We start from the raw sequence: 15,349 nt of genomic DNA, 5'->3' as shown, positions 1-15,349 counted from the left end.
GGGGAGCAGCTGTTTATACTTCACCAACCAGGAACCCTGTCCGTAGTTGCTAACTGGGCCTGGGCCCCTCTTCGTAGCCACAGTGGCCCTTTGGATTCCCTCCTCTGCCATGGGGGCCGTCACAGGGGGGCTTCAGGCTGCTGGTGCCTACTGTTGCAGCCCACCTAGATGTGCTCTCTCCTTGGGGTCTGCAACGGTGTTATGGGCTTTTCCAGCGGCCAGGGGTGGGATCACTTATATTTGTCGCTCCGTTGCTGTCGGCCCCCACCAAATCTCACTTGTCCTCTATGGGTAGCAGGAGAGCTATTGGCATCTTCTACAGTCTGTGGTTAGTACACCTAGCTATGCTGCTTTTGCCCAGGGGTCTTACAGCCTTGTGGCTGGCGGCTGGGTGCCTTCTACTGGTGCTGTGCAGAGGCTTTTCCTAAGGCTGCTGTGAGCCTGTAGGGTTTCCCCCTAGGCTACTAAGCTGGGTCTCTGGAACTCTCTCCAGCCCCAGTCCTTTCCGAGATCTCCAGCAATCCCTAGTCTCACAGGGCAGGCAACAGCAGCTGGGGGTCGCCCCGCCCTCTGGGCTTCTCTCCGGGCTTCTCCCGGGAGCCCTGAATGCTGGGCGTGGCCCCTCTGCTAATGGCAGACAGAGAGTTTTGTCTGCTGCCCGGGCGGAGCTCTGGCGCTTCCCCTCCGGGTCGCAGAACCGGCCTTTGAAAGCTCCCCCAGCCCCGGTCCTCTCCGAGATCTCCGGCAATCCCTAGTCCCACAGGGCAGGCAACGGCAGCTGGGAGACCTCCGTGCCCTCCGTGACTCTCTCTGGGACCCTCCGGGCGCCCCGAGCACCAGGCTGGGTCTCCCCGCCAATGGCGGGGAGAGACTCTCCCCGCGGGCTCAGGTGTGCAACTCCAAAGTTTCCCTCTGTGTTTAGGAGTAATTGCGGGGGGTTTAGGTAGGGTTCTGGTCACCTGTTTCCACCGTCGCTCCTCTGTTGTGTTCTCGCTCCTGCCCTAGATGTGTGTGGATCCTCTGGGGGTGTCCGTTGGAAGAAAGCCGCTTGCGGGTACTAGGCTGCCAGTCGGGGTCGGAGAGTTTTCACCTATTTCCACATCCTCCCGGAGGAAAGTCCGTCCGCCTTCCGATGTATAGTCGCGTGGGTGTCTCAGACGTCCTGAGATGCTGTCTGGATAAGTGTCCAAATAATTGTAGACTCGAAGGGCGAGAGACAAAGAGGACTACTCACGGCGCCATCTTGGATCTTCTCTCTATATTGCTCTTTTAAATGTACTAATAGCTAAATATTTTTGAAGATTCTCAGTTTTAATGTCTAATTGGGTAAAAACTGATAGAGGTCTTTAGGGGCCTCAGTAACTTTTGAGCATGGAGGATCCGGAGACCAAAATGCTTGAGGGCTGTTTCTTCACAGTTTGTGTCGCTCTTGGAAATGTTATCTTACTTTTTACTTAAATCCTGTATGTTGAATGATTATTCCTGGTGTAATACCATGAGAAAGGCTATGAGTCTTGTGAATTGATCTGCCTTCTGCAGCATTGTGTTCTCCTGTTGTTGTCACGTGCCACATGCTGACCTTTGCTCTTTTACAGGTGGGTGATTACGTTCTTCCCTTCCAGTCCTGACGCTCCTTCTTTCTTTTTCTCACCGCTCATGACTGTCGGTTCCACACTGAAGAACAGCAGAGACAGTGAGTAACCTTGCTTCCTCCTCAGCCTAAAACGCTGCCTCTGAAGTTTCCCCTTTTAGTAGAATTTTTGCTAAATTTGTGGGATATCTTCCTTATCTAGCTAGGAAAGTCCCCTTCCACACCTGTTGCAAAGAGACTTTTTCAAAAACCCTAAATAGAGGTACGTATATCCAATGATTATGTGGTACACCTAAAACTAGTACAGTGTGTATGTCAATTATGGCTCACAGAAAAATCACAAACAGGACTTGATTTTTAGAAAGTATATTCCTTCCTTGACTGAAATAATTATACGATTTTTCTTTATTCTTTCTATATTTCTTTATTCTTATGATGAGTTGCATGATAGCTTTTCTGATGCCCAACCACCCTTGTCATTCACAGGATAAGCCAACACCACTTGATCGTAATATACTATTTTTCATAAACCACTGGATCTGACTAGGTGATGTCTTAGTATGGATTTTAAAATCTGCATGAATAGGGCAAGCACGAATTTCTGTTCTTAGAAACATTCTACCTGGTTTTAGAATCAAGATTGCATTAACCTCATGAAATGAGTGGAGCAGTTTTCACATATTTTTTCTCCTTTTTGAAGAACATATATAATATTCTCACCAAATCTTCATTGAAAGTTTATGAACTTCATTGAAGTTCATCTTCATTGAAAGCTCACCTGTAAATCCACTGGGGCCACAATATTGGGGAGGGACAGGTGGTGACTAACCATTTAACTTCTTTTGCTTTTTTTCAATTTATTGCTATTTTTTAAAATTGCAGTAACATTGGATTATAACATTATATAGCTTTTGGATGTACATCATAATATATTCCGAATTCTGTTAGATTACATCATGTTCACCACCCAAAAACTAATCATAGTCCATCTCCTCCCATGTGAGCCTAATCACCACTTTTGTTGCCCCCACCCCACCCCGATGGTAACCACCTATCCATTTTCCATTGCTATGTGCCCATCAAGGGATGAGTGGATAAAGAAGATGTGGTATTTATACACCATGGAATACTACTCAGCCACAAGAAATGAGGAAATCCAGCCATTTGTGACTACATGGATGGACCTTGAGGGTATTATGCTGAGTGAAATAAGTCAGAGGGAGAAAGTCAAATACCGTATGATCTCACTCATAAGTAGAAGGTAAAAACACCGACATTTAATTTTTTAAAACTAATTTCAGTATTCAGGGCTGCTATTTTTTCTTGCACCAGTTTTGAAAGTTTACATTTTTCTAAGACTGTATTTATCTCATCTACTGTTTCAAACTTGCGAACTTGTATTTTTCTTACTGTTGTTATTAATTTTAAAAATATCCATTTTTTGTTGTTATTTCCCAATGTTAATTTTGAGTTTTGCTGTTGACATCTTGTCCCTTTTTTCTCTATCTTGTTAATCTTTCCAATAAGCTGATTTTCCTTTTATTGAGCATGATTGTTTTCTTCATAAGGTTTTTTAATAAATACATTTAAAGCTGTGTATTTCCTTCATAGTACTCTTTCAGGTTAAAATTAGACTTTTGATGCTTCAATCATTTAACTGTAAATATTTTTACATTTGATTTGTGTTTTCCTGTTGAAACAGAAGAATATTTAATCATCACTTCAGCTTCCAAATCTAGCTGGTCATAAAGCTATTCCTTCTCTATCAATTTCTAGTTTACTGCACTATAATCTATATAATATTTATACTTTTAAATTGATAGGGGATATTTTTATCTGTTAAACTGTAGTCAGTTTTTGAAAACGTCCTCTATGTGCTTGAAATCAATGTTTAATCTTCCTTTGTTAAGGGTCTAAATATATCCAATATCTAAAATCTGAACATTGTAATTGCATTTTAATTAACAATTCCCAACTGACATTTCTGAACTGTCTTAAAATGTCTACAATTTTTTATCTATTATTGATTTAGCTCTTACTATTGATATCTATTTCCCTGAATTTGTATGATTATCTACTACTTAATATCCAGGTATACTGTTATATAGATGATTGATACTCATGCTGGTTTCTACAATGTTCTTCTATACTTAAGCAACCATTCCTCTTTGTCTCTTGGAGTGTGTGTGTGTGTGGAATTTTGAAATTCTGCATGCATCCAAACTAAGAATATTATCTTCACAGCCAAAAAACGAGATCACACGTAAAATCAACTAAATTGATAATAATCCCTTAATATTATTCATCTTAGCCATTTATTCATTCCGAAATCAAAGTGTTCTTAGAGCTTTAACAATAGTTTACACCAGTTTACCTAAATCAGGATGTAATCTAGTACCTGCACTGCATCTGGGTGCCATGCCTCTTAAATTGCTCTTCATTCTTCTCGTGACTCTGGTACTGATGAGACGAGAACAATTGCTCTATGGAATATCCCACCCTCTGGATTATCTGATTGCTGCTTAGGATGTTATTTAAATTGATCCTCCATTCTAAGTGCAATGATCATTCATTTACATGATCAGCTTTGGCCAATTGTGCACATTTTCAAACTGGTTCCCAAATCCTTTTAACATTGACCCATAACTCAGTGAAAGTTTCATCTCAGGCTGAGACAAGACATCCTAGGCTTGCTTCCATACCCAGGCCATTTCTCCAGGGAAGCTTGGTTCCTTTTAGTGGCATATGGTAATAGAGACAGTATCATTATTGTTTCCTTAAATCCATTTTGTCTGTTTCAAGATTGCTGACTCAGCTTTCACTTGGTACATATTTGCCTGACATATACTTGTCCATCCTTTCATTTTCAAACTTTACGTTCAGCTCCTTTAGAACAGTCAATGCAAAATATGAAGTAAGACAGCAGAAATAAGTACCATTAAAGCAATATCAAAATAAATGTAGATGGCTTAAAAAGTCAATGAAAAGACAAAGACTCTCAGAATAAAAATATTTTTTATCCCCAAGATCCAAATCTATGTTTTCTAGAACTGCACATTATTCAAGAGAATATGACCCTGACCATCTACATCTGTTTTAATGGTTCCAAACATGGGAGCTTTTCTATATTACAGTCACTTTTAGTAAAAACCCAGTACCAAACTATGCCTTAAGCACTCAATATACTGATCTCATTTTATCTTGATCACAATACTGAATGGGAAACACTGTTATGATTTACTCTGTCTTACTGATGAAGACTATGAAACCCAGAAAAGTTGAGGAAATTGTTCAATAGAATAGAGCTCTTGAATTGCCATATTATTGTGTTAGAGCCTATGTTTTAACGACTGTGCTTCATTCTGTTTCTGATCTGAGCAGATGCAGCATCCTTGCCTGGTCAGAACTGGAGCACGGTGACTGAATTCATCCTCCTTGGCCTCTCCACCTTCCCCCAGCATCTCCTGCCTGCCTTCTTCCTGCTTTTCCTGCTCATGCACCTGTTCACACTGCTGGGGAACCTGCTCATCATGGCCACCATCTGGAGCGAGCGCAGCCTCCACACGCCCATGTACCTCTTCCTGTGCGCCCTCTCCATCTCTGAGATTCTGTTCACTGTGGCTGTCACCCCTCGCATGCTGGTGGACATGCTCTCCACCCATCACTCCATCACCTTCGTGGCCTGTGCTAGCCAGATGCTTCTCCTTCATGTTTGGATTCACCCACTCCTTCCTGCTCATGATCATGGGCTATGACTGCTACGTGGCCATCTGTCACCCTCTGCGCTACAATGTGCTCATGGGCACCTGAGGCTGTGTCTGTCTTGTGTCCTGGTCCTGGGTTGGTGGTTCAGTCATGGGGATGATGGTGACATTGATCGTGTTTCACCTCACCTTCTGTGGGTCTAATGTGATCTACCATTTTGGGTGCCATGTGCTTTGCCTCCTGAAGTTGTCCTGTGGGAGGGAGACATCCTCTGTCACCTTGGGTGTGATCCTGGTGTGTGTCATGGCTCTGATGGGCTGCTTGTTCCTCATCTTCCTCTCCTATGTCTTCATCATGGCCGCCATCTTGAGAATCCCCTCTGCTGAGGGCTGGCACAAGACCTTCTCCACATGTGTGTCCCACCTCACTGTGGTGGTCGTGCACTACGGTTTTGCCACCATCATCTACCTCAAGCCCAAGGGCCCTCATTCTATGGACAGTGACACCCTGATGGCCACCACCTATACAGTCCTCACCCTCTTTCTTAGTCTGATCATTTTCAGCCTCAGGAACCAGGATCTGAAGATCACCATGAGGAAGCCCTTCCTCAGGACACTCTTTCCCCAGAACTCCTGAAGTGGCTGGTTTTGTGGCAGGGGATGTGGCGGGTGGAGGCACTGCAGTCTTCCACTTGTCAAAGGAGAAGAGTTACACTTCACTGTGATGATTCCTGTCTGTGAATTCCCCTCCTCCCCCTCAGCAAGTGCTCTGTAAATTCTAGATCTCTGTTTTCTCTCCTTTCCCCCAGGCTGGATGACCTCATTCCTCCTGGATTCATGGGGGAGACAGCTTCCCCAAGATCGGCCTGGTGTGTCGACTTCCTTCTGTCCCCTGTGCTGAGAGTGGGTTAACCATGGAGGACGGGATGCCCACATTGCTGTGTTGGGAACCTGTGTGCATGGTTTGTCTTGAATGTGTGAATGAGGGGTGCTTGATCTACTCAAAACAATGACACAAACAGCACAGTGAGTCGGCACCTGCTGTATACCATGGATTGTGATCTGTGCTTCAGACACTTCATCTTTCTCATCGTGACTGTTGTGTTGAGGAATGGAAAGCATTTTTGATGGGGAAAATTAGCTTTCATTTTCAGTTCGTCACATTTTAGAAGGAAGGGGTTGTCCTCCTATAAGTTGCCTTTGTTGGCTGAGCTGAAAAGGCTCTAAGGATGCAACTTTCAGATGGAGGGGGGGATCTGAATTTCTCCTTGTGAGAAAAGAAATGTGTAGAGAGATGGGGAAAAGACCTAGAGAGGGATGAGGAAGTGGTGGCTGCATTGAGGGGAACGGGAGGGGCAGGATGAAACGCCCAATGGCTGCCAGTTGACCAGGAACCAGGGGAGGTGATGGGACAGTGACTGGTGAAGACACTGGAGGAAAGAGCAGGGAGGAAACGGGCATGTTATAAGGTTTATAAGCTTGCCTTAGAGTACTCGATGTAAATCTTCTTCCCCGACTCCCTCAAAATCCCCAGTGAAAACCCACTTCTCTTTCATGTGTTGTAGAATCAGGTATTGGGGGGATGTGCGTCCATAGGCTGGCTCTGCCTCAAAAAGGGGGCCCGAGAAGAAGCAGGCAGCCCTTTGGGTTACACCCCGTTTTTAACTGAGGAAAGGGACACAATGAGGTTCAGGACTTGTCCAGGGTCACAAAGCCAGGGAGGTGCGGGGATGCAGTGCGGGGTCAGCTGAGTGCGTCCTCTGTGGCAGGAGTGAGGCCAGTGCGAGTCTGCAATGTGGGGACCCATCACAGTCACCTGGGGGCTGGTTAAGTCACAGACTGCTGTTCCCCCCCCCCAGAGGGTCTGAAAGGGGGTGTAGGATCTGCATTTCTAACACGACCCCAGGTGATGCTGCTGGTGGTCTGGGGGTGACACTGTGGGAACCGTGCTCTACAGGATCTGCAGAGAAGATTGGGGACCGCTGGTCTGCACACTCTTTAGCTCAAAGATGAAGTTGGACATCTGTGTCTGAGACAGAGTAACTTACCCTCTCTCTCTCTCTCTTCTCCTCCATCTCCCTCCCTCCGCCCCTTCTCCTTTCTTCCTTCCTTGATAATAGTTATGCTGGTAATAGCTCCAGTTTTTTGAGCATTATCATCAGCTAGGTATGGGATTTGAGAAACAGCTTTAAGGAGATACAATTCATACACCATGTAACTCGTCCATTCAAAGATACATGTAATCATCATCACAGTCAGTTCAGGGCATTTTCATCACCTCCAGAGAAACCCTGTACCCTTCAGCTATCACCCCACTTTCCCCGCCTCCCTCCAGCCCTAAGTGCGTGCTAATCTACTGTCTCTATCGATTTGCCTGTTCTGGACATTTCACACAATAGAATCATACAATATTTATGCTTTCGTGACTGTCTTCTTTCACTCAGCGTAACGTTTTCAAGGTTGTATCCTTGAACGTGATGCATCCATGTTGTAGCATGCATCAGTGCTTCATTTCCTTTTAAGGCTGAATAATATTGCATTGTACGGATATACCGCATTTTGTCTACCCATTCATCTGTTGATAGATACTCGGGTTGTTTCCATGGTTTGGCTATCATGAGTGATGCTGCTCTAAATATTCGCGTGCTGGTTTTTGCGTGGACACGTTTTCATTCGGGGCTGTATACCAAGGAGCGGAACTGACGGCTGGTGTGGTAACTGTGCGTAACCATTTGAGGAAATGACAGATGTTTTCCACAGTGGCTGCATCATTGTACATTCCCACTAGTGTTGAAGGACGGGCTGATTTCCCCACATCCTCGACAGCACTTGTTATTATCTAACATTTTTATTAGAGTCAGCGTTGCATCCCATCTTTCTTTAAAATGTTGATATGTTGTTCATTGGGAATTTCTTGCATTAATTTGGATTTTTAAAAATATTACATTAAACATAATTTGTCTTGATCACTGAATTTTGTGGTGGCCCCTTTAATTTGGTTGTATGGCGGGGGCCTCATTTACCTGACCCTAGTCCTGATCATGCCAGACTCTCCCCACACTGAAACCCCCAAATAACCTTGCATTTCTTTTCCCTGCAAAAGACCAAAAACTAGAAGCCATCGTTAGCTCTCTGGTTGTGGAAAATAGGGACAAGCGCCCAAAGGTCAGAGTGAATGCAACCAGGGTCCAGGGCTGATGCCCTGCACACCACAGGGGTGGAGACCCCACCCCAAGGGGCCCTGCCCTGCCCTCCATTATTCAGCTTCCACTTTCTGAATCTCCCCCATCCCCTGCATTCCTAGCTGTCTGCCATTCGTTGCTAATGGTCCCCTAGGAGCCACATTCTTGGGTATCTCCAAGGTGGGGACAGAGCCCAGAGAGGTGGTTAAAGGGCCTGGAGCACAGAGAAGTGCTGTCGATGGGAAGATCTCCAGACATCAGGGGAGCCCCTCCTGCACTAATTGGAGCCAAGCGTTTCCATGCTAGCTGCTGGAGGCAGAAGCCACCTTGAGAGATGCACTTTGCTGCCTTCACTCCTCTTGCTCTGCTCTTCCAAAATGAGGACCCCGACGCCCTTGCTGGGGATGAAAGTCCAGTCCTGTCTCGAGGACGTTTTCCTCCTCCTCCAGCCCAGGCCCCCAGGCTTTCTGTCCAGCAGCCAGAGGGATCTTTCTAAACGGTATCTGAAGAATCACCCTCTGCTTACACCATTAGGATGCAGCACAAACCTCATGTGGTTGGGTCTGTGCTTCATTGCCAACTTTATTCTCCTGCCCTTCCCACCTTTGCAGCACCACTAGCTCCTGTTCCTGCAATAAACCAAGCACACTTGTACCCCAGGAGCTTTGCACGTGCCTCTGCCACTACCTGGAACACCCTGTCCCTGGCTTACCCCCACACATGCTTGGATCCGACTTCAGAAGGCACCTCTTCAGGAAAGCCTTCCCTGATTTCCCCATGCTGGGTCACCACCCCTGTTAGAAGCCCTCGTAGCAAATCACTTCTTTTCCCCATGGTTTTGAGCACGATTTATCATATACAGCAATTACTGTGATTATCTGTTTAATAGTCACATCCTCCCTCTCAACTGCAAACATCAGGGTCATGTCTAAGCAGTTCAATATTGTGTCCCCAGTGAAGTCTAAAGACGTGCAGGGCACACTGTCGGTGCTCAATAAATGTTTGTTGGTCACTGCTGCTGGGTTTACCATCCTCGGCACTGTTGACATTTGGGGACAACCCGTCCTCTGTGGTGGGGTCCGCTCTGCGCACTGTGGGAGGTTGAGCAGCATCCCTGGCCTTGACCCACCAGACATTGTAGCACGTCCCCCTCCTTCAGTCCTTCAGTTGCAACAACCAAAACCGTCTCCAGAACCTTCCGTGTTGTCCCCTGGGGGGCACTGGTGAGGCCCCTGGAGTACAGAGGAGGGAGACCTGGCTGATGTGACCTGAGCTGTGCAGTCACCGCTCTTGGTGGCCCTTAGCACTTGGCCCATGTCTTGGTGAGAGCCCTGGTGTTTCTCTGTGTGTCAGCCCAGCAAGCACCATGGAAATGCTTCCAAGGCCGGGAACAGCAGTGGGCCCTCTCTGCACTCCCAAAACTACCACAGGGTTTGAGGCTCAGACAGCACAAGTACTTGTTAAGTTGACCTTAAAAAGCTGGTGTTTAATGAATGCTTACTGTGTGCCAGTCACTGTCAATTTCCCTACACAGATGATGTTATTTAACTACCAGAACCATCCTACAAGCGGCCACATTATTATTAAACCCATTTTAATAATGGGAAACTGAGGCTAGGAGACGGGATGTGATTTAACCAAGCACGCTGCTTCATCGCTTAAACACTGCACAGCCCTACCTGCAGGTCAGAACATCTCTCTGTCTCCCGAGAGAGCAAGTTCTCACCTGGCTCCCTCCCTATCAGCTGTCACCATGGCGATGAGTCACACAGACCATTCATGGATGCTAGGAGCCAGAGAGGAGACTGTTCCTGGGGAGGGGAATTCTGGGAGAAGAGGGGCAGGTCAGGAAGCTCACTGGAGTAGCACCTCTCCCAACGGCACCCACTGCTGAACCACCACCATCTCCACTGAGGCCCCGCACCTTCGACCTCACTGATAACACAGACAGGCACATCAAATCAGTGACTCCAGTTGGTCATTTCTGATGCATGCTTCTCCCTCTGATCCCACCCTCATCCAGCCAAACTTGAAATTATAATATCACCCTAACTACTGTTTACTGAGGATGTGCACATGCCAGGCACTGGGCTATGCCCTTCTCAAGCACTGTCTTGCTTCAGTCTCATGACTGTCTTAGAAGGGAGGTTCTTTTGCTTTCTTACAGGGTAGGCTCAGAGAGGGCAAGTGACCTGCCTGAGGACACTCCGTAACGTAGGAAAGAGTCAGTTTCCCCACAGTTGCTCCAAGAGTGTTAACAAAACTGAAATTTTTTTGTCCATCCAATTGGATGAATAAAAATTGTACCTCATGATTACTTTCAATTATCCTCATTCTTCCAAATTAATTTTTTTAATAAATATTTGAGAGCCTACCATATGCCACGGAGGCACACAGCAGTGGACAAAATGGTCTGAGTCCCTGACTTCCTCAAAGCCACAGTCTAAGGCAGAGACAGACAATATCTGATCAGCAGATTTACATGAGGTGGTGAGAAGCACATGAGAGACAAATAAAGCAGATCAAGAGAGAAGGGACATGGCCAGGGGAGTTTCTATTTTGTTTGCTATGGTTAGAGAAGGGCTCTCGGCTGTTTGAGCAGAAGTGCCTCCAAGGAACTGAGATTGGGTTGCTATTTTCTCAGATAGGAAAGACTGTGGGAGGAATGAGTGTGCGTGTGCGTGTGCGTGTCTGAGGGAGAGAGACACTGGGAGGAAGAGGAGGAGAAGGGTGAGGAGGAGGGGGAGAAGGAGGAGGAAAGAGAGCAGAGAGAGAAGGAGGCTATGAGGGCGGGGTGGAGGAAGAGAGGGGAGAGAGGAAGGGGAAAGAGAGAGAGAAAGGGAGAAGGAGGGAGGGAGGGGGAGAGAGAGCACGATAACAACAAAGAGAATGTCCAAAAGCTGGTTCTGGGCTCATTAAATTTGAGATGCCTACCAGATCCCTATGCAGAGATGTTGAGTAGCCAGCTTTATGGGCATAAAGATAACAATTTGAGGATCAGCTGTGTGCAGAGGTTCATGAGGCCACCATACAGCATGGGATCCCCAGGGAGAGAGGGACGCTGATGAAGTCCAAGGGTTGAATGGTTTTACTGGATGCCTTGGGTTCCACTGTGCAAATGAATCCACATTTGCTTAAGAGGCCTTTATCAACGCATAGATGAAATGCTTTCCAATCAAAAATGTCCCTGCTCTGAACATCCTTTTATTGACACAGATGTGGAATATATCTCTAAGTGTTGATCTAATTAAGTGAGAAAAGGGAAGCAGGATTTAAACCCAGGTCACTCTGACCTCAAACACAGCACCCCGCACCCCGTTTCCCACTGGTTTGCTGCAGTGTGAGGATTACACTGGTCCAGCCAAGAAACATTTGTTAATCGGTTGTATCTTCCAAGTACCATGTTGATGCTGGGTCGGATGGTGAGCAACAGGGACACACTTCCTGACCTCAGGAGGCTGATGGCCTGAGGGACCACAAGAAGTTAGCATAAGACATTGGGGGCCCAGCTCATTGTGGGTACACACCACTTTCCAGGTTCTCTTTCCATTTGGACCCCAGAAGGATCCAAGGCCAAACTGTCCTTTAATGAAGAAAATGAAAGGGCCAGCTTGTATTCTTGTCTCCATTGGCTTTGCCACCAGAGAGAGGAGCATCTTGGATCAGTGTGAAAGCGTTCCACAGGAATTCCTGCAAGACCAAAGCTGAATTTAAAATCATGCAGCACTCCTCAATCTGTAGACATACTCCACAAGCCTCCCAAGGATGCACGCTCCAGGGCATGGCAGGGTTGCAATTGCCCACCTGTGGTATGAAAGACTGAGGTTGCCAGGTTGTTTGATTTGAGGATGGGCTAGACTCCCCGGATGGAAGATCCACAAAACCCACTAAAGGAAGACCACGTGTGAAACAGTGGGTGGGGAGGACTTGGGTTCAGTAAACACCTTCATTGGAAGCCTGGCTCTGCTAAGCTGCCTGATCTTGGATGAGTCGTGCAACCGTTTCCCCAGCTTCCCCTCTGTCAAATGGGGTGGACATGACTTTATCTGCCCTTACGCCCTGTTGTGAGGCTGTAATGAGATGATGTGATGAGATGATGTGAGGCTGTAGTGAGACGACGATGTAACAAAAATGCAGTACACCATGTATTCTGCAAGGACGGTGCTCTGGGTTCCCAGTATTGACTAAAATTGTTTCCCACGTCCTCCCACTTCATGTTGACATGCTATGTTTTTACTGCTCAAGTTGTAGAGAAAGACTGAATCAACTTTAGGACAACCAATGTGTAGTTTACTATTCAACTTCAACAGGAACACACGTATTTTCTATTTTGTTAACTTTGACATTTATTTATTGCTTGTGCATGTTAATTACATCTGTTGTTGAGCACAACAGTATCACCATAAACTGGTGTCCATTAAGTGTTATTACAAATTCCTCTTCTAAGATAAGTGCATATATTCATATTCAGAAACAAATTTGTCAGGAAAACCTCTTTTTAATTGAAATATGGGACATATAACGCTGTGTGAGTTCAAAGTCTACAATGTGCTGATTGAATTCATTTATATGCTGCAATGTGATGACCACTGTTGCACTGGCTAGTGCCTCTACCACATCTCCTAATTGTCTTTTCTTTTTCGTGGTGGGCACAACTAGGATCTAGTCTCTTAACAACTTTGAGATTTATGATACAGTATTGCTGTCTGCAATCACTGTGCTGTGCGTTCGATGTCCTGGGCTTGTTTGTCTGCTGGTTTCAAATCTGTCCCTTTAAACAGCATTTCCCCGGTTCTCCCACCCCCCATGCCTGGTGACACCATTCTACTTTACTTTTATGAGGCGGGTTGTTTAGACATATGTGACGTCATGTGGTAGCTGTCTTTCTCCTAAATACACACACTTTCAATGAATTATAAACACTATTCAGTGCACTCAACCTCAAGTCCCCCCTTGTGGAGAAAGGGAAGTGCATTGAGGCTGTGTGACCATGGCACACACCTTCATCCTGGGCTCTGCTCTCACTGTTGGGCCTCAACACAGCGTTCCTGCCCATCCAGTGTGCCCCGTAACTCTGTAACACAGCCGGCAACTTCTCGTGGTGGCACTTTTTCCTTGAACTGTAGAGACTTCTCTTTCTCTCCACAACAGCTCAAAATTCACACTTGAAATGTAGGGATTTCCTCAACTTTTTCTGTGAGTCTGCTCGATACAGTTTCTAACTGTTACTGCACAGAGCTGTGCAATGCTGAAAATTAGAGTGTTTTCCTCTGCTCTGCTATAACCTGCCTTGGTCTTCTGTAGCTTTATACTATCCATGTTGTATTTACCTGTTGCTGCTTGGTAGAGGGTTGGGTCTGGCGTCTTCCAATTCTCTTTGTAATCTGGATTTATGGTGGTGGAAGTAAGCAGACCACCCTGGTTTCTGGCAGAAGAACAGGTTCCAGGTGCAATGCTACCTGACAAAGTGTCCCGCAGTGGGCAGGAATTATGGAATCTAATTTTCTGTGTGTTACAATCTCACACATTTCTTCACCACCAATGTGCTCCTGACGTTGTTTAACCAATGTTGGTACATTTGGATACAGCCGACGAGGCTCCTTTTAAACCTTAAGGCATCAGATAAATAGGTTCCTACGTGTATACAGGGTGCCACTTCTCATGGTAGCATCTGGTAATCCAGTTTAGCTATTTCCAAGGAATTCCTCCGAGATGATCACATTTTCTCTGGGTAGAGCATACTGAGGAAGGTCTTCCTCATGGCGATCTTCAGCTCCTTGCTCCTGAGGCTGAAGATGATGGGGCTGAGGAAGGGCGTGAGGACCGTGTAGGTGACGACCTTCAGGGTGTCTCCTTCCAGAGACTGGGGACTCTTGGACCTGAGGTAGACGACAGAGGCAAAGCTATAGTGCACGACCACCACAGTGAGGTGGGACGCACATGTGGAGAAGGCCTTGTGCCGGCCCTCAGCTGAGGGGATCCTCAAGATGGTGGACATGATGAAGGCATAGGAGAGGAGGATGAGGAGACAGCAGCCCAGCAGGACAGTGATGCAGAGCAGGCCCACACCCTTGCCACCCGTGGTACATCAGCTCCACAGGCCAACTTCAACAGTGGTGGCACGTGGCAAGCAAAATGGTGGACCTCATTGGGTCCACAGAAGATGAGGTGGAAAATGGCCATTGTCACCACCATCCCCATGACTGAGCCACCAGCCCAGGACCAGGCCACTAGGCAGGCACCGCTACCAGGACTCATGAGCACACTATAGCGCAGAGGGTGGCAGATGGCCACGTAGCGGTCATAGCCCATGACGGTGAGCAGGAAGGAGTGGGTGAACCCGAAAGTGAAGGAGAAGAACATCTGGCTGGCACAGGCTGTGAAGGTGATGGAGTGGACGGTGGAGAGCAGGTCAGCCAGCATTCGTGGGATGATGGTGAAGGTGTAGAGGATCTCGGAGATGGAGAGAGTGCACAGGAAGAGGTGCACGGGCGTGTGGAGGCTGCGCTCCCTCCAGATGGTGGCCATGATGAGCAGGTTCCCCAGCAGCGTGAACAGGTGCATCAGGAGGAACAGCAGGAAGAACACCAGCTGGAGGTGGGGGAAAGTGGAGAAGCTGATAAGGATGAACTCGCTCACTGCTGAGAGGTTGTCTCCCTGCATGGAGGCTGTGCCTGGGGTGAGGTGTGACAGGGAGAGGTCAGCTACTGGATGGAGAATGGTCATCAGGTGCTCCTGATAGGTGACTGCCAACATTGATTGATTCCCATTCAGTGCCTCGTATGATTTACTCCTCTATCATCCCAGTGAGGAAGGTGCTGTCTTTATCACCCGCATTCTCAGTATCCTGAGCATACTCATTAGGAATATTA

The 15,349-nt window shown here is 46.8% G+C and overlaps 2 pseudogenes; one reads left to right on the top strand and one right to left on the bottom strand.

The window, feature by feature from the left end:
- The first annotated feature begins 1,656 nt into the window (after positions 1 to 1,656).
- On the top strand, positions 1,657 to 5,932 carry LOC123289577 (olfactory receptor 10H3-like; annotated as a pseudogene).
- Positions 5,933 to 14,193: 8,261 nt separating this feature from the next.
- Positions 14,194 to 15,140, bottom strand: LOC106844161 (olfactory receptor 10H1-like; annotated as a pseudogene).
- Between the last annotated feature and the right edge of the window lie 209 nt (positions 15,141 to 15,349).

This window comes from Equus asinus, chromosome 10 (assembly GCF_041296235.1).
Source record: "Equus asinus isolate D_3611 breed Donkey chromosome 10, EquAss-T2T_v2, whole genome shotgun sequence".
In the NCBI taxonomy this organism is placed as follows: domain Eukaryota; kingdom Metazoa; phylum Chordata; class Mammalia; order Perissodactyla; family Equidae; genus Equus; species Equus asinus.
This window is presented reverse-complemented; position numbering and strand designations above follow the sequence as displayed.